Genomic DNA, 22,874 nt, shown 5'->3' with positions numbered 1-22,874 from the left:
CTCCTGGAACATCTCATATGCTCCATGATGTTCAAAACGTCTTTGAAGTCCCGATTCTAAGCCATTAAGCATGGTGCACTAAACTATCAAGTAGTCATCATATTGAGCTAGCCAAACGTTCATAACGTCTGCATCTGCTCCTGCAATAGGTCCGTCACCTAGCGGTGCACCAAGGACATAATTCTTCTGTGCAGCAATGAGGATAAACCTCAGATCACGGATCCAATCCGCATCATTGCTACTAACATCTAACACAATTTTCTCTAGGAACATATCAAAATAAACACAGGGAAGCAACAACGCGAGCTATTGATCTAAAACATAATTTGCAAAATACTACCAGGACTAAGTTCATGATAAATTTAAGTTCAATTTAATCATATTACTTAAGAACTCCCACTTAGATAGACATCCCTCTAATCCTCTAAGTGATCACGTGATCCAAATCAACTAAACCATGTCCGATCATCACGTGAGATGGAGTAGTTTCATTGGTGAACATCACTATGTTGATCATATCTACTATATGATTCACGCTCGACCTTTCGGTCTCCATGTTCCAAGGCCATATCTGTATATGCTTGGCTCGTCAAGTATAACCTGAGTATTCTGCGTGTGCAACTGTTTTGCACCCGTTGCTTTTGAACATAGAGCCTATCACACCCGATCATCACGTGGTGTCTCAACACGAAGAACTTTCGCAACAGTGCATACTCAGGGAGAACACTTCTTGATAATTAGTGAGAGATCATCTTAAAATGCTACCGTCAATCAAAGCAAGATAAGATGCATAAAAGATAAACATCACATGCAATCAATATAAGTGATATGATATGGCCATCATCATCTTGTGCTTGTGATCTCCATCTTCGAAGCACCATCGTGATCACCATCGTCACTGGCGCGACACCTTGATCACCATCGTAGCATCGTTGTCGTCTTGCCAATCTTATGCCTCCATGACTATCGCTACTACTTAGTGATAAAGTAAAGCATTACAGCACGATTGCATTGCATACAATAAAGCGACAACCATATGGCTCCTGCCAGTTGCCGATAACTCGGTTACAAAACATGATCATCTCATACTATAAAATTTAGCATCATGTCTTGACCATATCACATCACAACATGCCCTGCAAAAACAAGTTAGACGTCCTCTACTTTGTTGTTGCAAGTTTTACGTGGCTGCTACGGGCTTAAGCAAGAACCAATCTTACCTACGCATCAAAACCACAATGATAGTTTGTCAAGTTGGTGCTATTTTAACCTTCGCAAGGACCGGGCATAGCCACACTTGGTTCAACTAAAGTTGGAGAAACTATCACCCGCAAGCCACCTATGTGCAAAGCACGTCGGGAGAACCGGTCTCGCGTAAGCGTACGCGTAATGTCGGTCCGGGCCGCTTCGTCCAACAATACCGCCGAACCAAAGTATGACATGCTGGTAAGCAGTATGACTTATATCGCCCACAACTCACTTGTGTTCTACTCGTGCATATAACATCAACATATAAAACCTAGGCTCGGATGCAACTGTTGGGGGACGTAGTAATTTCAAAAATTTCCTACGCACACGCAAGATCATGGTGATGCATAGCAACGAGAGGGGAGAGGGTGATCTACGTACCCTTGTAGACCGACAGCGGAAGCGTTAGCACAACGCGGTTGATGTAGTCGTACGTCTTCACGGCCCGACCGATCAAGTACCGATACTACGGCACCTCCGAGTTTTAGCACACGTTCAGCTCGATGACGATCCCCGGACTCTGATCCAGCAAAGTGTCGGGGAAGAGTTCCGTCAGCACGACGGTGTGGTGACGATCTTGATGTACTACCATCGCAGGGCTTCGCCTAAGCACCGCTACAATATAATCGAGGATTATGGTGGAAGGGGGCACCGCACACGGCTAAGAATACGATCACGTGGATCAACTTGTGTCTATGGGGTGCCTCTTGCCTCCGTATATAAAGGATCCAAGGGGGGTGCGGCCGGCCCTAGTAGGAGGCGCGTAGGAGGAGTCCTGCTCCTACCGGGAGTAGGACTCCCCTCCCTTTCCTTGTCCAATTAGGAGAGGGGGAAGGAAGGGAGAGAGGAGAGGGGGGTGCCGCCCCTCCCTCCTTGTCCAATTCGGACTAGGGGGAAGAGGGGGCGCGCGGCCTGCCCTGGCAGCCCCTCCTCTTCTCCACTTTAGGCCCATGAGGCCCATTAACCCCCCGGGGGGTTCCGGTAACCCCCCGGTGCTCCGGTTTTATCCGAAACTTCCCCGAAACACTTCCGGTGTCCGAATATAGCCGTCCAATATATCAATCTTTATGTCTCAACCATTTCAAGACTCCTCGTCATGTCCGTGATCACATCCGAGACTCCGAACTAACTTTGGTACATCAAAACTCATAAACTCATAATATAACTGTCATCGAAACCTTAAGCGTGCGGACCCTACGGGTTCGAGAATAATGTAGACATGACCGAGACACGTCTCCGGTCAATAACCAATAGCGGAACCTGGATGCTCATATTGGCTCCTACATATTCTACGAAGATCTTTATCGGTCAGACCGCATAACAACATACGTTGTTCCCTTTGTCATCGGTATGTTACTTGCCCGAGATTCGATCATCGGTATCTCAATACCTAGTTCAATCTCATTACCGGCAAGTCTCTTTACTCGTTCCGTAATACATCATCTCTCAACTAACTCATTAGTTGCAATGCTTGCAAGGCTTATGTGATGTGCATTACCGAGAGGGCCCAGAGATACCTATCCGACAATCGGAGTGACAAATCCTAATGTCGAAATACGCCAACCGAACATGTACCTTTGGAGACACCTGTAGAGTACCTTTATAATCACCCATTTACGTTGTGATGTTTGGTAGGACACAAAGTGTTCCTCCGGCAAACGGGAGTTGCATAATCTCATAGTCATAGGAACATGTATAAGTCATGAAGAAAGCAATAGCAACATACTAAACGATTGGGTGCTAAGCTAATGGAATGGGTCATGTCAATCAGATCATTCAACTAATGATGTGATCCCGTTAATCAAATAACAACTCTTTTGTTCATGGTTAGGAAACATAACCATCTTCGATTAACGAGCTAGTCAAGTAGAGGCATACTAGTGACACTTTGTTTGTCTATGTATTCACACATGTATTATGTTTCCGGTTAATACAATTCTAGCATGAATAATAAACATTTATCATGATATAAGGAAATAAATAATAACTTTATTAAGGCCCATTAACCCCCCGGGGGGTTCCGGTAACCCCCCGGTGCTCCGGTTTTATCCGAAACTTCCCCGGAAGACTTCCGGTGTCCGAATATAGCCGTCCAATATATCAATCTTTATGTCTCAAACCATTTCGAGACTCCTCGTCATGTCCGTGATCACATCCGGGACTCCGAACTAACTTCGGTACATCAAAACTCATAAACTCATAATATAACTGTCATCGAAACCTTAAGCGTGCGGACCCTACGGGTTCGAGAATAATGTAGACATGACCGAGACACGTCTCCGGTCAATAACCAATAGCGGAACCTGGATGCTCATATTGGCTCCTACATATTCTACGAAGATCTTTATCGGTCAGACCGCATAACAACATACGTTGTTCCCTTTGTCATCGGTATGTTACTTGCCCGAGATTCGATCGTCGGTATCTCAATACCTAGTTCAATCTCGTTACCGGCAAGTCTCTTTACTCGTTCCGTAATACATCATCTCGCAACTAACTCATTAGTTGCAATGCTTGCAAGGCTTATGTGATGTGCATTACCGAGAGGGCCCAGAGATACCTATCCGACAATCGGAGTGACAAATCCTAATCTCGAAATACGCCAACCTAACATGTACCTTTGGAGACACCTGTAGAGTACCTTTATAATCACCCATTTATGTTGTGACGTTTGGTAGCACACAAAGTGTTCCTCCGGCAAACGGGAGTTGCATAATCTCATAGTCATAGGAACATGTATAAGTCATGAAGAAAGCAATAGCAACATACTAAACGATCGGGTGCTAAGCTAATGGAATGGGTCATGTCAATCAGATCATTCAACTAATGATGTGATCCCGTTAATCAAATAACAACTCTTTTGTTCATGGTTAGGAAACATAACCATCTTTGATTAACGAGCTAGTCAAGTAGAGGCATACTAGTGACACTCTGTTTGTCTATGTATTCACACATGTATTATGTTTCCGATTAATACAATTCTAGCATGAATAATAAACATTTATCATGATATAAGGAAATAAATAATAACTTTATTATTGCCTCTAGGGCATATTTCCTTCAAAACCACCCAGGGATAGTTGCACTTTCAATCTCCCCTTTTTGGTAATTGATGACAACATATAGATCAAAGCTTCGACAAATGATTATAAGATTGAAAAACATCGTCGCTTTGAGAAGTATGTGATAATCAAGAGATCCCCCTAAATTTGTGCATTATTTAAAATTTGCTTTTGAATGCAAATGCACAATCGATTAGGATCATGGGTTACTCTTCCATGTCACATACATCTTGGTGGAGCACTCAAAATGATAGAAATCAAAAGCATGCACTCATCACCAAGCAAGTGAATGATCATATAAGGAATATAAAGGGTAGCATCATTCAACCAAACATTAATGTAGCATATGATCAACCACATGATCATATAAGAATCTCATAAGGACAGGCATAAAGTATCTCACACAAGCACACAATAAAAGTTCAACCAAAAAGAAAGAGAGATAAAAAAACAAACACTCTCTCTCGAAGCCTATGATCTATACATTTTTCTCCCCCTTTGGCAACAAGTTACCAAATTTTTTGAAAATGCATAGTGCTATACGTCTCTCAGGCTTGGTCTTCGGGAAGTGGTGTAGATAGAACTCCAAGGACGAAGGCTTCGGACGATGTAGTTGGAGCTGATTGAGTGGGTGCTGGAGTTGGCACTAGAGCTGCAGCTGCTGGTGCTGACACTAAAGCTCTAGCATCTGAGACTGGCACTACAGCAGACCTTGGACCTCATGGCACATGCTTAAAAGAATTAGTGGTTGCTTTTCCTCTCCTCTCTTCTGCTTCCTCCTGAAGCTGCTCAACTGCAGTCTGAATCTCAGTCACCTTCATATCAAGATCATAGAATTTTGTCTCCACAATCCTCTCAAGGCTCTCCTGATTCTGAGTCAGGGTGGCCAAGCCCTTCTCAATCCTTAGTGTAGCTTGAATCAGATAGCCTAACTGATCTTGCTTGCTCTTCAGGAAGACTTGAGATGCCTCTTCAGCAGTTGGCATCCTTGTAGCTTTCTCTGCCCTTGCCTTCTCTCTCTTCTCATGTGCTTGCACAGATGATGGATCTTCCTCAGTCATCACAACGGTATTGTCTTCAAAATCAGGATATAAGGGTAGATGCTCCTTTTCTAGCAAATAATTCCCTGTGCCCATCTTAGAGTTGATGAGCTCCTGAATATGTGGAGCATACCAACAACTTCTCTTCTGGTCAGCAGCAGTCCTCTTGATTGTTTCTATCATTAAGCTCATAACCTTGAACTTCTGAGGGACATCAAACAATTGGAGCAGATTGATAGAATGCCCTCTGATCATCTTGTGATCTCCTGACTTGGGTAGCAGAGTGTGCCTTAGGATCCAGTTAATGGTAAGCAAACCAGACAACAGATAGTGTATAGATCCAAACTTATGTGTTTCCAAAGCTTTGTCAGGGATCTCCTTGTACATGTTTTCCATGGAGTTGTGGTCTTTCTTCTTCTTGGCATATACATCCAAGTCATCTCCATGCTCTGCAGGGGCATTGATCAGCTTAGCCCATTCATCAACTATGGACTGGTACCTAGTACCTTATGACATCCAAACTATCCTCCCATATGGATAGAAGTGGGAAGTGGATTAAAACTGCATGATCAGCTCATCATTCCATTTAGTGAGCTTTTGTCCGACGAATTCATCTACTCCACAAGCCTTAAAGCTGCCATACACTCTTGGGAAGTGATCTTCATTTTCCTGGATGAATTCCCAATCGACCCATCTCATGTCACACACTATGGGCTTCTTGTCAAGCAGAATGGTTTCATAGAAATCTTGTTGTTCCTTTGTATGGAACCTGTAGTCAACTTCAGTCCTCCTCCTAATAGCATATGGATCAGACTCTCTCCACAATCCCAGTCCCGAGTCTCTCCTGATGTGCATGTCCTCAGCGACTGGATGAGCATCATTGTGGTCAGGGATCTTGGGTTTCAAGTTCCTCAAAACATGAGAATCTTCTTCTTTTGCTGCTTCAGGAACTAGGGCCTTGTTCTTCTCCTCAGCAGGTATACTTCTTGTGTTTCTCTTGGGCTTTGGGGGCTTCTGAGCAGCAGCTTTGGGAGCAGATTTGGGCTTAGATAGAGCAGCCCCTGACTTGATTGCATCTCCCATGAGCTTCTGAGCCTTAGGAGCTGGTACAGCATCCTCTTCCTCCTCCTCTTCTTCTGAATCTCTCATAATGGAGGATCTACCAAGCACTCTGGCAGTGGTCTTCTTGACCCTTTCCTTCCTTTTCTTTGCTTCTCCAACTGCCTCTTCAGTTGGCTTGGAGGTTTCAGCAGTTGAGGCTCTGGCCTTAGACATAGGAACTCTTTTTGCTGGTGCCTTCTTGTTCATCCCTGGCTTAACTGTAGGAGCTGTTCCATATTCCTTCTTCAACACCTTTCTTTTAGAGCTGACTTCCTCCTCAACAGCCACTGTTGGGGATATTACTACTGGACGTAAACCGGCCAGGAGTAGCCGGATTAACTCCAAGAAGATCAGAAGCCCATGAAGATGTAAGGATGGTGGCGCTTTACGAAGGCCCAAGGCCCAAAGGCGAGTTAAGACCTGTAGATGTAAACTGACTATATCATATAACTTGCATTGTAAGATAGGAAGGATAGAGACCGAGCTGGACACGTTTATGATCCGTCCTCGGGACTCTGTAAACCGGAGGGCGTCAACCTATGTATATAAAGGGATGACCCGGCAGCGGTTTAGGGACAACAGACAACAACTCGAGAGCCAGGCAAAGCGGATTCGCTCCCTGGTCATCGAAACCCTAGCAATACCAACACAACTAGACATAGGCTTTTACCTTCATCGAAGGGGCCAAACTAGTATAAAAACCCCTCGTGTCCCTTCTCCGGTTTAACCCCTTTAAGCTAACCCGTAGCGATGGCTCCATGACTAAGCCCTTTCACGAGGACATCTGCCATGACAAACCCATCATAGTTGGCGCCCACCGTGGGGCTATCGCACAATGGTTTCGAGTTCTTGAAGGGCAGCTTCGAAGGACTCAAGGGATAGGCTGTGGGCCGGATGACGAAGAGTCGTCACGACAAGCTCTACATCGACAACGCAGGGTGGGGTCCCAAGGCCGGTTCGATCGAATACGGGAACCGGGCCCCCTTTGGTGGAATTCATGTCTTCATCGGCAAAATCGGTGAACCGGGCCCTGAGCCGGACACCTGCACCGACATCGTCGAGACGTCTCAGCGTGCAAGCCCTGCCCTGGTCCAGCCCATAGCAAGGCATGTTTTCGTAGGAGTCATCCGTGGAGTGGAGTATGAGGATGGACCGGCATCTGATGGAGAAACCCTTATCCCTTCGGATGATGAATCTTCAACCGGAGAAACTGAGTCGCTGTATCAGCTGCAGGACGGTCGGATTAGTGGGAGTTCCGATGGCAACAGTATTCTAGACCACCTCGATCTGCCAAACCGGGTCACGGTCTTCATGGCCGGTACACAACCAACGCAACACTCTTCTACCGCCGTGGCGATGTTCTCCGATTCAGCAACAACAACGCCAGCAGGAGCAGGGGGCTCTGCGCCGCCTCCCGCTCAGGTTTTGTCTGATTTATTCGACGCTTTGGCAACATTGATGGCCGCGGAGGTGGACGCTACAGCCCGAGATCAGCACAATGCGGAGATTGCAAAGGTGAAGGATCAGATAACTCAGGCTAAAGCGAACTTGGCAGCAGAGAACGCCAGGATGGCTACAGAACGGGCCGAGTTGGAAGCTCAGGCCTACTAGCTTAGGTTGGACCAGAATGCCTTAGATGAGGTCATGAGGAGGAGATACCGGTCGCACCTTCCGCCGCGTTATGAGCCAAGAAATCTCTTCAACACGCCAGGAGCCGGAACTAGTAACCAGCCAGTGGTAAACCGGACGGAGGCGCCGGGAACAGGAGCGCCGGTTCAGCCATGCACGATGAAACCGCCTCGTCAGAACAATTTTGTGCCGCAGTATGTTCCGGCACCCCCGGGGCATTACTCCAACCCGTTGGATAACATTGTGGCTGCCACTTCACGATTGGCAGCCCTCCCAACTGACGGCGAGTCACCAGTGGCGATTGAGACACGACGGGCTAGAGAGCTCCTTCAAACAGCTTTACACCAGCAGCAGGCTTATTCGCATAGTCGCGAGAGGATTCATTCCATCCCCCGTCCGAGTCGGAGCTACAGCTGGCACGTTGAGGATGAACCGGCCGTATCAAGCAGTGCACGTCACCGTAACTCGCCGCGAGGGCACAACCCAGCAGGTGGTGGTGCTAATGCGCAGGATGTGGTGGATCATGGTCGTGCACGTCAAGAAGCCGAGTTAGCAGCTCTGCACGCCACTCATCAACCTACTCCGGTTCGCCCTACCACCTTAGTGGAGCCAGGTGTGATCTTCAGTTCTTTAGGGGTGCCGTGTCTTACCCCCTCTTTGTGTAATGTACGACTGCCCAAGGATTTTAAGGGCCCTTGTAAGGTGCTGAATTACACTGCCTATTTACAACCGGAGTCATGGGTGGAGAGTTATGAGATGGCGATGGAGATGCTGGACGTGGATGAAGCAGTATGTGCTAAATACTTCACCATGATGTTGGAGGGGATAGCTCGAACTTGGTTAAAGAGCTTACCCGCTAACTCTGTCAGGTCATGGGCTGAGCTAAAGCACTGGTTTATCCAGAATTTCAAAGATACATGTAAGCAGCCTATGTCAATTGTGGACCTAGCCGCTTGTGTTCAAGATGAGGGGGAGTCTACTACGCATTGGGTGAAGCGAGTCTCAGCTATTTTACATTCATCAGACCACATTAATGCAGATACATCAGTTTTGACGTTGGAGGGAAACTGCCGGTTTATGCCGTTAAAATTGAAGCTAGGGAGGCTCAAGCATCACTGCAATGACATGTCAACTCTTATGGCTGCTTTGGTGAAATACGCTGATTCAGGTAGTACCAAAGACCCTGAGTCTGAGGATGACAAACCGGGGAAAGGGAAAAAGAACGGCAATACCAAGGGGCGGCAGCACAATCCGGCAGGTCATGGGAATAATGGTAAGCGCAAGGCAGACAATAGTTTGGACTTTGTGGCTAACACCAGCGCTCAGGACAACGGTCAGCGTCGTAAGGGTAAACATCCTCAGAGGGGCGGAGAGTCAGGCCCCAATCTGGAGCGCCTGTTAAATCAGCCTTGTCCAAAGCACGGATCGAAGGAAAGGCCAGATTCACATCTTTGGAAGGACTGTTTCATTATGCGGGAGTTTAAGAATTCCAATATGTTTCAATATGACAACGCCCCGCCCGGCGGCTCAGGAGGCGGTTTTCATGGGCCGGGTTATGGAGGTGGCAGCTCCGGTTCAAGATTCCAAGGCAATCAAACCGGACATGGCCATCAAGGGAACCAGGGCAATCAAGGAGGTTATAACCATTAGGGGAATCAGTAGCAGCAGCAGTCGGGTTATCAGAGTAATCCGAAGCAGTTGAATAGTGGGCAGTATCATGTCTTTACCACTAGCTTGTGTAAACACGATCAGAAGCTTCACAAGAGGGCAATAAACTCTGTTGAACCGGCGGTGCCTCAGTATCTGCGCTGGTCTGAGCAGCCCATTTTATGGAGTAGAGAGGATCACCCACCCCGGGTTGATAATCCCGGTCATCTGGCCTTAGTGGTGGCACCTCAAGTTGGGGGGTATAAGTTCACCAAGGTGCTTATGGATGGGGGAAGCGGTATCAATATTCTTTACTATGATACCTTCCGTCGTATGGGGTTGACAGATAAGAATCTTAAACCGTCGAACACCGTTTTTCATGGTGTGGTGCCCGGTAAGTCTGCGTATCCAGTGGGCAAGATAGCCCTAGAGGTGGCTTTTGGAGATGATCATGATTCAAGGTCAGAAACATTGACTTTTGAGGTGGTGAAAATCAGGAGTCCGTATCATGCCCTGTTCTGGCGTCCGGCTTATGCTAAGTTCATGGCGAGGCCATGTTATGTTTATTTACAGCTTAATATGCCGGGTCACAAGGGGACCATCACAGTACATGGGAGGAGGAAGATCGCTTTGGAGTGTGCCATAGAGGAGCTAAAGTTTTATAAAGACAAGGTTGATCCGGCGGACATGACTTCTTTGAAAAAACCAACTACAAAGCACGATCCGGCGTTGAAGTTTAAATCGGCTATAGGCACTAAGATGGTTGATTTTGTTCCTGGTGATTCATCCTAGCAGTTTAGCATCAGCGCTAACCTGGATCCCAAATAGGAAAGCGCGCTCATTGAGTTCATCCGTGAGAACTGGGACATCTTTGCATGGAAGCCTTCTGACATGCCAGGTGTACCGAGGGAACTCGCTGAGCACACAGTTAATATCGATCCTAAGTTTAAACCGGTCAGGCAGTTTCTCCGCCGCTTCAGCGAAGAAAGGCATAAGGCTATTGGTGAGGAGGTAGCTCGGCTGTTGGCCGCAGGGTTTATCGTGGAGGTCTTTCACCCGGAATGGCTGGCTAATACAATGCTAGTCCTTAAGAAAAATGGCACTTGGCGTATGTGTGTTGACTACACAGACTTGAACAAGGCTTGTCCAGCTGATCCCTTTGCCCTCCCTCGTGTTGATCAGATTATTGATGCTACGGCAGGTTGTGACCGTTTGTGTTTTCTGGATGCTTATTCTGGTTATCATCAGATCAAAATGGCAGTTAAGGACCAGGAGAAGACAACTTGCATAACTCCCTTTGGAGCCTTCTGCTATGTCTCTATGCCCTTTGGGCTCAAGAGTGCCCAGGTGACTTACCAGCGTTGTGTTCAGAACTGTCTTCATAAGCAGATTGGGCGCAATGTTCATGCATATGTGGATGATATTGTGGTGAAGTCTAGGAAGGAGGAAACATTGATAGATGACTTGAGAGAAACCTTTGACAACCTCCGGGTTTATAATATGATGCTTAATCTGGACAAATGTGTCTTTGGTGTTCCAGCAGGCAAGCTCCTGGGTTTTCTGGTGTCGAACATGGGCATTGAGGCTAACCCGGAGAAGATTACAACTATCACCACTTTGGCTAAACCGGCATGTATCAATGACGTTTAGCGTCTGGCGGGCCGGATGGCAGCTTTGAGCCAGTTTATCAGTCGTCTCAGGGAGAAGGCTATCCCTTTATATCAGATGCTGAAAAAACGGATGACTTTGTCTGGAGTGATGTGGCTGATAAAGCATTTGAAGATTTGAAGAGGCAGTTAGCTGAACCGCCTATCCTTGCGGCTCTGGTCGATAAAGAGCCTTTATTGCTATATGTGGCTGCTAATGCCCAGGCTGTTAGTGTGGCTATTGTTGTGGAGCGCAAGGACGCTGGAAAGGAGTATCCAGTTCAACGGCCGTTTTATTATATCAGTGAGGTGCTTAACGAATCAAAGCGGAGGTATCCGTATTGGCAGAAGCTGGTGTATGGGGTGTTTATGGCAAGCCGGATGCTCAAGCATTATTTTCAGGGTCATCCTATCACAGTGGTCAGTTCAGCCCCTCTGGGAGATATCATTCAAAACAGAGAAGCAACTGGCCGGATTGCTAAGTGGGCTATTGAGCTTGGACCTCATGGACTCAAATATACACCTCGCACATCGATCAAATCTCAAGCACTTGTGGATTTCATCAATGATTGGACCGAGTTGCATGCGCCAGAGGAAAATCCAGACAATGCTTATTGGACTATTCATTTTGATGGGTCCAGGCAATTAGAGTGCTCGGGGGCTAGAGTCATATTAACTTTCCCACGAGGTGACAAGTTTTGTTATGTTCTTCGCTTAATGTTCCCTTGCACTAACAATGCAACTGAGTATGAGGCCTTACTCCACGGTCTTCGGATGGCCAAGGAGATGAACTTAAGCCGGGTTAAGTGCTTCGGTGACTCGGACCTGGTGGCTCAACAGCTATCTGGCACTTGGGATTCTAAGGACCCACTCATGGCTGCATATCGATGAGAGGTGGACATAGTGGATGGTCATTTCAAGGGCTATCAAGTTGACCATATAGACCCGCGAAAGAATGAAGCGGCAGATGCTTTAAGCCATCTAGGTTCTCAGCGTAAACCGGTGCCACCTAATGTCTTCCTCGACGTACTGCATAATCCGTCAGTCAAGATACCCACAGAGGAGGAGTTAGCTATTCCTGACCCGGAGGCCCAGTTGGTGGCGGCTTTGCATGTTATACCGGATTGGACAGTCCCGTACTTGGCATACATGAACCGGGGTGAGTTACCGGGAGATGAAACCTTGGCCCGGCAGATAATCCGGCGATCCAAATCAATAACCATTATGAATGTGGAGTTACATCGTTACAGTGTCACAGGAGCAATTCAGCGTTGTGTGTCTCCTCAAGAGGGTTGTGAGATTTTGCGAGAAATCCACGAAGGAGATTGTGGTCACCACGCCGGTTCAAAATCCTTGGTGGCTAAGGCTTTTTGTCACGGCTTCTATTGGTTGACGGCTCATGCTGATGCGGAGGATTTAGTCAAAAGGTGTGATGGTTGTCAAAAATTTGCACGCCGTGCTCATGTTCCGGCTCAGGAGTTGAGAATGATTCCAATTACTTGGCCGTTTGCAACTTGGGGGCTCGATATGGCTGGACCCTTTAAGAGATCCAAGGACAAAAATACCCACCTGTTAGTGGCAGTTGACAAGTTTACCAAGTGGGTAGAAGCAGAGCCAGTCAGTAAGTGTGATGCAGCCACGGCGATTCAATTCATCAAAAAGGTGATATTCCGGTTTGGTTTTCCTCACAGTATTATAACTGATAATGGTACTAATTTGTCAAAGGGTGAGATGGAGAAATTTTGCCAATGTGAGCACATCCGGCTTGATGTGGCATCAGTGGCTCACCCCCAGTCTAATGGTCAAGCAGAGAGGGCAAATTAAGAAATTTTGAGGGGTATCAAACCCCGGCTTATGGTTCCTTTAAAGTGGACACCGGGTTGTTGGGTGGAGGAGTTACCTTCTGTGTTATGGAGTAACAACACCACACCTAACAGATCGACGGGTTACACACCTTTCTTCATGGTTTATGGTGCAGAGGCGGTTCTTCCTAGTGACATCCATCATGACTCGCCCCGTGTGGCGGATTACGTTGAAGCTGACAATGAGAAGGCACGTCAGGACTCACTGGAGCGGTTAGACGAGGAGCGTGATCTCGCAGCGGCACGTTCGGCGATTTATCAACAAGATCTCCGGCGTTATCACAGCCGCCGGGTTAAAACCAGAACTTTTCAAGAGGGTGATCTGGTGCTCCGGCTCATCCAAGATCAAACTGATATGCACAAGTTATCCTCACCTTGGGAAGGACCTTTTGTGGTCAGCAAAAACCTACACAACGGGTCATACTACCTTACCGATGTTCGAGAGCACAAAGACTCACGTAAATCGGAGGAGGAGACCAAGCGGCCGTGGAATATAGCCCTTCTTTGGCCTTACTATAACTGAGCCACAGGCTCTTCTTATGTACATACTTATGACAATGTATATAATAAACCGGAGCCTCAGTTAAAGTGGGGTCTCTGTTCTTTTTTACATCATGTGTGGTTCCATGGGGGCTTCTACTTACAAAGCGGAGTTTTATTAACCCGACCCATAAGGCCACACAAATATAAAGAGAATCACTAGGGGGCTTGGTTGTATTCGAACCATAGCTACACCTCTTGATCGGTTTAACACCAAAAAGGGATATCACTAGGAGGCTTGGTTGTCTTCACACCATAGCTACACCTCTTGATAGGCTTAAAGCCAAAAGGAAATTATGTGGAACTCAAGAGAGTTTGTTGCATCAAGCACAACTCAAACATGGGTAACCACTGAGCATAGCTCAAATATTACATGGGGGCTCCTTGCTTCTCAAAGAACAACGACCTTGCACCCTTGTAATAGGCTATCAAGCCAGGCTTAGAAGACAGGTGTATTCACTTAAAACCCCGGGTTATCCTGCCTCTTTAAGTAAGCCACTCCGTCCAGGTAAAGCTGGTATGACCCATCGAACGTTTGACAAGTCAATCTCATAGACCCTGAACTTGTCGAAGTTAAAAGGGTGATTGGTTAAAGATTGAGGTCCATCTTAAAAGGCTTTGCTAAATGGTGTAACTCAACGGCCTGGCAGCCCATGAAAAGCCTCGATTTAGGGCCTGACAGCCCATGAAAAGCCTTGCATATTTCTTTTGTCTTTGCTATTTTTATAATCTTTTAATAAGGGATTTATGAATATTTTATGATAAACCGGTGTTTATTACAACCCGGCGTGACTTTCAAGGCTTAGTTGTCAGTACATGATCAGTTTTAAACCGGCAGTACGTTGCTCCGGTCTGGTTTTGACTAGATGTCACCAGCATTATAGGAACAAATCAGCGGCTATTATCGCCCAGTATGGTTTTTATCTGAACCGACAAGAGGGCAATGAGTCATCAACACTCCGAATTGGTGTTTTTTCACCCTTACTACACAAATAGTTGGTCAGCCAACGAGGTATGTTACATGTATCATCTATTTTATATCTGGTTAACACAAATCTTGGTTATCCATCCAAGTTATGTATATATTTTTGGGCATCATGACCCGTCCAGTGGTAAACCACTAGGACACTTTCAAGTTCTTATATGCAGGAACACAAATCATAATGGACTATGCATAAATAGATCCTAAAAGCAGGACAAGTTTTCAAATATCAAGCAAAACAAACATGCTCGATGGCATGGCAGATGAAGTGTTTACACTATCTTATTACAAGGCGCTTCAAAACAGCCCAAATTGCATAATTGTTTTAAACAGGAGTGGCAGACTGCAACTGATAAACCGGCCACCGGTTTAGGATTCTTCATCGGGACGGTTTGACGGTTGAGGGTCATCTTGCGCAGTCACGTTCTCCTCATCCCTCCCCAGATGCTGGAAATCAACCGTTGACCAATCGATTCCAGTTAAGGCTTGAAAAATGTCCTCTTCATGAATAAGGCTGGAGAGGTCAATGTCAGGAGCATAAGTATGCTTACGGATTGGCGGCACAAGATCTTCAACATTATGAATCAGTGCGGGTTGTCTTTTTCCCTCAGCATCGTAAACCGGTTGAAAATGAGATAGATTTGTGTCCTCCGCCAGTTTGCTCGCTATCGGTCACATCTCCTTTGTCAGCCTTCGGAGATCATAGTTATTGAAGTCTGAGCCATCTTCTTTCACACCAGGATACCCTTTGATGATATCGGCCGGTTCAAGATCCGGAATCCATGCCTTGGCCCGGACTAGCGTGGTCAGCGCTCCTGACCTTGCGGCTGATCTCTTCAGTTCGTTGATCCGGGCAGCCAGCATGGCCAGCTTTGCAATAGTTTCTTTTATCAACGTTGGCGGAGGCTTGTTATAAGCTGCAGTGCAAATGGCTCGCTGGGATACAGAGAACAGCTGTTCTATCAAGGTATAGGCGCTTTCAGCTTCATCCGCATGTCAGAGCCCAGATGAGCAATGCGGGTCCCTATAATGATTAAGCATTAGTAAACTGGTCATTGATAAGATATTATGAATTAGACAAACTGCACAAGAGGGTACTTACCAAACACAGCAGAAGTCATGGCGTTAATCTGCCGCTTTAAGATGGTCGGTTCTTCAACCACCGGCTTCAGGGCTGCCTCTACGTCCTCGGCCTTCTTTGTTAAACCGGGCTTTTCTGTTTCCCAGTCTGCACGCTCTTTGTGAAAGGTCTCTTTCAGCCTTTCCATGGCTGCTAAGGCATTGGTCAACTCTTCCTTGGCCTTGGAAGCCTCTGTTTGCTGAGATTTAACGTTCTCCTGAAGGTCAGCGGTTTGAGCATCCCTTTTACTGAGCTCGGCCTACAATGGCAACATATATCAACAAGGCGATATGTATATTTGAAGTACCAAGCGTATAACCAATTATGCACTTTGTACTTGGGGGCTAATAGTTATTTGTTCTATCATCAAAATTTTATTTGCAAGTCTCAAATACAATGCAAGCATTATCTTTGACACTTGGGGGCTAATGTATATCTGTTCAAATGGATACATGGATTCAAGACCCGGTTCACCTTAGAAAGATAAACCGGCCCTTGAGGACTACATAGGCGAAAACTACAGGAATACAATAATCACGTCTGGTTTACTTCAATAGATCAGTTGATATATGGAGGACAGGTTTGCAAGAGTTAAAGTATTATAAAGTCCCGGTTTATGATTGCCATCATAAACCGGCCCTTGGGGGCTACTTGGGATGATACTTGTACTTTGGATTTAAGAAAGGAAAAGTGATGAAAATACCTCATAGCGTTCCTTCATCAGGTTCACCAAACCGGCTTCATAATCACGGTTTGAGTGCAGACGGTTTAGAAAACCGGAGTGGAGTTCTTGAGCGCTGAGATGGGCGTAGCTTGACAAGTCGGTGCTCCATTTGCCTTTTTCCATGGCAGCACGCTCTTCCTTGGCACTATGTTTTGCCAATATAACAGGATGGCCAGGAGAGCTGTGGCTCATATCGGTAATGATAACATCGCCTTCTTTGCCTCCAGCAGTCTTTTCTGGAGTTGATGGGGTGTCAGTAGCTTTCTCCGGACTAGAAGGTCTATCGTCAGCCCGGATGGGATTTCCCGGTTCATCATCAGGTACAGCGGTGTCAACTTCTAGTTGTTCATCAGTATTGTGATCTTGAGGGGGTGGTTCATCTAAGGTAGCTTCAGGATTTGGACCCTCCGGTTCAGCCGTTTTCTATGGTTCAACCATTTGCTCCGGTTCAAGAACCACCTGGTCTTCGGGCGGATTGTTCACCCGAGCCTTTTTGCTGGGTCTGGCTTTGGCTCTAAAAACAGAAAAAGATACGAAAGTTAAACATAGTATATAAAGTATGAAAACATCAAAAGAAGGGGTTGAAGTACTTACCCAGCTACAGTTTTGAGAGGAGGAAGTTGGGTCGTTGTTGACTCGCCAGAGGATGAAGGAGGTGTCACCTGATAATTCGAATCAGACGGATTAAGAGGTTGTCAGAAATAGCCTGCCTTGGGATAAGAATTGTCAGAACTGGGTGAGACCTCAGATCGGCGCTTCCGAACCGGGGTAAACCGGCCGAAGTGACCTTTTGGCCGCTGTGCCGAGTGGTGCGGCGAGCCTCATGCTGCTGCATCTTCAAAATAAATGTTGGATCTAGGTGAGCAAGAGGATGAGAAAGGCTTACTTTCCAGACCGCTTGACGGATTTTTTGTGTTGGCATAGAGTTTGAACCGAAGGAAAGGATAATTACCTCTACATCGTCAGCTTGGCTGCCCTCCACGTCCTCCTAATAAGTATCATTGTCAATGAGATGCATGAAAAGGGAGCCAAGTGAATCAAGTTCTACCTCAACTTCCGGTTCATCCGGGTTGTCGTCCAGTTCCATACTGATGCGTTCAGGTGCTTTCCGCTTTGTGGTTTTCTTGATGGCTTTGGTTTTAGGGCGGGCAGTTTTTGCCGCTTTCTCTTGAGGTTTCTTCTTCCAAAACGGATCATCACCCTGTTTAAAGGTAAAAATAAGGATATTCAAGGATTGTACAGTCTAAGGATATCAAGTGTAAAGCGGAGGAACGATACTCATAGCAGGCGGTTTGTTTTGCGTGTAAAAAGGGGCTAGTCCGGTTTGGCGACAGACAGCTTCCGATTGATTCAATATCTTCTTGACGGCCTCAGTGACCTCTTCATCTGTTAGCTGAATATTGATATGACGTTGGGAGTCTTCTACTTCACCAGTATACTCGCACATTAAGCCGGAGCGGCGACTTAACGGCAAGATGCTCCACGATATCCAACAAATGACGAAGTCTACACCTGTTAAATCATTGGCCAAGAAGGCTCTCAGCTTGGCGAGTTGAGGTTCATACGGGGCCCGTTCCTGGGCACTTTGGCGTTGTGGAAGTGGATGAGTATTGGCAAGCCGGTGGGCACGGTAACCCGGCGGAGGATTCTCGTCTTCAGGGGAGGTGTCTTTACAGTAGAACCAAGTTTGATTCCACTCTTTGGATGACTGTGTAGGTTGGCATGAGGAACTTCAACCTCTTTTCTGAATGGAGACGCCATCGAGTTTAGTATTGGGCTTGTCTACAAATTCTGTGCACCGGTTCAGATGGAAGAAATCCCGGAAGAGCTCCACAATTGGCTCTTCTTGTAGGTACACTTCACAGAACGCTTGAAAGTTGCATATATTGGATACCGAGTTGGGTCCAATATCTTGAGGGTGGAGTTGAAAGCTGGCAAGCACATCCCGGAAAAACTTTGACCCGGGTAGTTTGAAGCCACGGCCTATGTGATCAACAAACACCACTACCTCCCCCTGCTTAGGGGTGGGATGATTTTCTGGCCCAGGAACTCGCCAACGGATCTCGTTCTTCTTTGGTAAGGTGCGGATTTTAACCATACCATTCAGTTGCTCCTCTGTGACTCGGGAGGGAGCCCAGTTGCAGGAATAAAACTGCTTGGCCATTGCAAGTGAAAGGCTGGAAAGAAATGCCGGTTTATTAATTCATTCATAGTGATGCGTAAGGTGCAACAGAACAAAGGAATTCAAGTATGTAAGCTTGGTAAACCGGAGGATGATATAATTATGAATGACAAGACAATAAGTGGAAAAGAGATATGCACATATTATTAAACCAGAATATGACAACAGAAATCAAGGAGTTGCCGGTTTACAAGGGGACTAATGGTATGTGATAGATTGTTTTCTACAAAGGTAAACCGCCTATGTAATGAAGAAGATACAGATCTAAGGCAAGAACGACTAAGTAAGGTAAAACATGTTTCACAAGATTACATGGAAATTTGGGATCTACCATAAGACAGGAAAAGTAAAAAGATTTAGACCTAAAAAGGTTGGTCCCGAAGTAGTTCACAAAGGTGCAGATCAGTTTTTATGCACATAAGGGTTTGTTGTGATAGCAAAGGATAAGGAATGCTATAGCTACTACACGTAATACATCAAGCTTGAGGGTTTTTCCATGGACTAAGGAGGAACAAGGAAGAACAGTTGTTGGAGCTTTGATGAACTTCGATGAACACTAAAACCCTAGGTAGATCTATAAAGGAAGAAAGGGAAGGTCTTACAACGGCTGTTGAAGCAAGCGGAGTTACGCCACGGCTATCTGGTGCAACCAGGTCGATGCAGTGGCCAACGGAGATTCAGAGGCGGAGCTCAGCGATGGCGGCGACGCTCTGGTGCAGGGTCGTCGCGAGGAGGAAGAAGAAGTGAAGAGACGGAGGGAAAAAAAGGAAATGACCCTTGGCCCTATTTATAAGGTAAAGGGGGAGGTAACAGGCGCGAGAATCGAGGGGCCGGAATATTGGATACCTAACAGGAGCGGTCGCCTCGATTGTCAGAGGTTCATAAACTAAAGGTGAGATGTATCATTTTTAAAATAAAAAGATGACGTCATGGCGATTTATCATGATCCTGGAGTATGACGTCACGACAGTTTACAAGATGAAGGAGATGCAAGGGAAGAATTTTTTATAAGTGTTGAAGATTGACATGAACAAGTTCAAATCAATCTAGGGCCTAATGTTGGGGATATTACTACTGGACGTAAACCGGCCAGGAGTAGCTGGATTAACTCCAAAAAGATCAGAAGCCCATGAAGACGTAAAGATGGTGGCGCTTTACGAAGGCCCAAGGCCCAAAGGCGAGTTAAGACCTGTAGATGTAAACCGACTTTATCATATAACTTGCATTGTAAGATAGGAAGGATAGAGACCGAGCCGGACACGTTTATGATCCGGTCTCGGGACTCCGTAAACCGGCGGGCGTCAACCTATGTATATAAAGGGACGACCCGGCAGCGGTTTAGGGACAACAGACAACAACTCGAGAGCCAGGCAAAGTGGATTCGCTCCCTGGTCATCGAAACCCTAGCAATACCAACACAACTAGACATAGGCTTTTACCTTCATCGAAGGGACCGAACTAGTATAAAAACCCCTCGTGTCCCTTGTCCGGTTTAACCCCTTTAAGCTAACCCGTAGCGATGGCTCCACGACTAAGTCCTTTCACGAGGACATCTGTCGTGACAAACCCACGACAGCCACATAGACCTCATCTTCAGATTCTAAGGTTTTCTTCTTCCTGGATCTGGTTGCTGCCTTTGGCAAGTTGCTTGGAGTGCCCCTACTTCCATCATCAAAAGTGCTGGAGCGACTAGTGCCCTCACTTAATTGAACCTGCTCCTCAGACTTGTTCTGGCTGTCACTTTGATCAGACATCTTGCTGGCAAACTGTCAGCAGACCCTGTGAATACGTTGTGGATGAGGTAGAGTAGATGAGCATCACAAAGTGTAGAGTTTTTGTAAAACAGATGACTTAGAGAACTTAGTTTTTGTTCTTCACAGAAAGCATTTCAGATCTACCGAATTGTAAACTCAGTGATACCGAAGCAGCTTTTGGGACCTAAACTAGTGAACTCGGTCAGTCCTAGTCACAGTTCGGTGGCACCGAGACTGCTAGGGTTTCACAAAGAATTGAACTCGGTCACACCAATTTGCAATTTTCGGTCAGACCGAAAACACATGTGCAATGGCCTAAGCCAAATCGGTGAGACCAATTTCTCCAACTCGGTCGGTCCGAGATGAGTTCGGCGGAGACCTAACCCTAAATTTTCAAATCAAATCTAATTTACGGGGTGCTTTCTCTATATAGGATGATTTCATACATGGCAAGAATCATGGCAAAGAAATGTGCTAAGAATCAGAGTTAAGGAATAGCACAAAGATCAAGTTCATACCCTACTTCGGTGGTGAACTTGCTATGACGGCAACGGCGGGGCAGATTGCCGTTGATGGCGGCGGAGACCAGCGGCGGGAGGTCGTTGGCGGCGAGAGGACGATCCAGAGACCCGAGGTAGCAGAGCAGGTCACGCGCGGGTGAAAGGTTTTGGAAAAATTTCCAAAATTTGACCCATCAGTATATATAACCTGACCCTGTCGGTGTGTCCGAGTGGAACAACTCGGTGGCACTGAGATGCAAAACTGTGAGCAGTTACTGCAACTCGGTGTGACCGAAAAGTTCTAATCGGTTGCACCGAGATTGAAAACCTAGATCAACTTAGTGATCTCGGTGTGACCAAAATGGATGACTTGGTCATACCGAAATGCACAAAGAGGTTTTGGAAGTTTAAGTCGATGACGAGTTGGGGACTCCGAGTGCTCCTCACACAGAGTGGCTCGAATCTGACTTGATCAAACTTTGTGATGTAGCATGAATAGAGTTTGAGACAAGAAAAGCATAGATAGCTAGATGTAGTTCTTAGGCATTCTTGTCCATCCATTTGGCAAAAGAGAAAATCCAAACAACCAAAGCAACAAATGGATGTCCTCGAATGAGTAAAATATGCATCCAGCATGCTCACACAATAAAATGACAAATGAAATATGTGACAAAGCATGCACAATCACTCTAGCATCTATCAAGCAATTTGGCGATGACTAGGTCATCTATATATGAGTATATTGACTTAGGAGTCAAATGAGAACATTTGATCGTAGGTCATACTCATCGTTTAAGCACAAGTGGGGTTGCCACTTTTACATAAAGCATTGTTGTGTTCACACCATTAGAGTTGCTTTAGCTCAATTGATTAGAGTAAATCTCCCCCTAGATGTGATATCCCCCATAAGCGAGATGAACTAACCTTGGGTTTTGTCGATGATGCCTTCATGTAGGTGTTGAAGATGTGGATGCTCAATGTTGATGTAGATCATTCGGAGCAATCCATTGGAGTGAGTTGCACTTTCAATACCTACACAGGTTAGTCCCATAAGGAACAAACAAGGATATCCATAGACATAGAGTGATATTCACACAAGATGATGTCCATGAAAGCATTGGGTTACCTTGTCCCTTGTCTTACCAACAAGAGGGTTTGTGACTCCTTGAACTTAGTGCAAGATGTGGAAGTTGTTTGCACATGTCCTTGACAAAATGATATGAGTGAGGTATGTTAGCGGAGTCACCCTCAAGAACTCTCTAGTTCTTCTTCTTCGGGATCCACACCATCTTGGTGAGAATCCTTGGAGTTGTAGTCGTACTTGATGAAGTGGAACTTGATGTAGTCTTGGGAACCCACTTGATCAAGGCTTTAGGAGCTTCTTCAAATGCATCAATCTCCTCTTGAAGCTTGTCCTTGCCTTTTAGCTTGTGGTCTTGTGGTGGAAGATCATCTTGAGCTTGTGTTCCTTGGAAAGAAGTAGGATCATACCTCTCTTATTGAGGAACAAACTTCATCTTAGGGTATTGATCTTCTTCCCACTCAACTCCATTGGCATTGAACTTTCGTTCAAAACCAACACCTTGATTTTTCCGGTGTCTTCCTTGCTTGCGTACAATTTCCTCAAATTGCTTACTCCCGGCAAGGCTCATGTAAACACATTTCTCTATAATTCCCTTCAATAAGCTATTTTCTTGCTCAAGTGTAACTTGGCTAAGAGAATCATTAGTGGAATCAAGAGAACTACTAAAATCAACAATATTGGATTTAGCATGATTGTTGTTGCTACTAGAAGCAGAATCTTTCTTACTCTTGTTGCTAGATTTAACTTGTGGCA

The sequence above is a fragment of the Triticum urartu genome, chromosome 3 (assembly GCF_003073215.2).
Source record: "Triticum urartu cultivar G1812 chromosome 3, Tu2.1, whole genome shotgun sequence".
Lineage (NCBI taxonomy): Eukaryota > Viridiplantae > Streptophyta > Magnoliopsida > Poales > Poaceae > Triticum > Triticum urartu.
The sequence above is the reverse complement of the archived record's forward strand: the minus strand, read 5'-3'. Positions refer to the sequence as shown.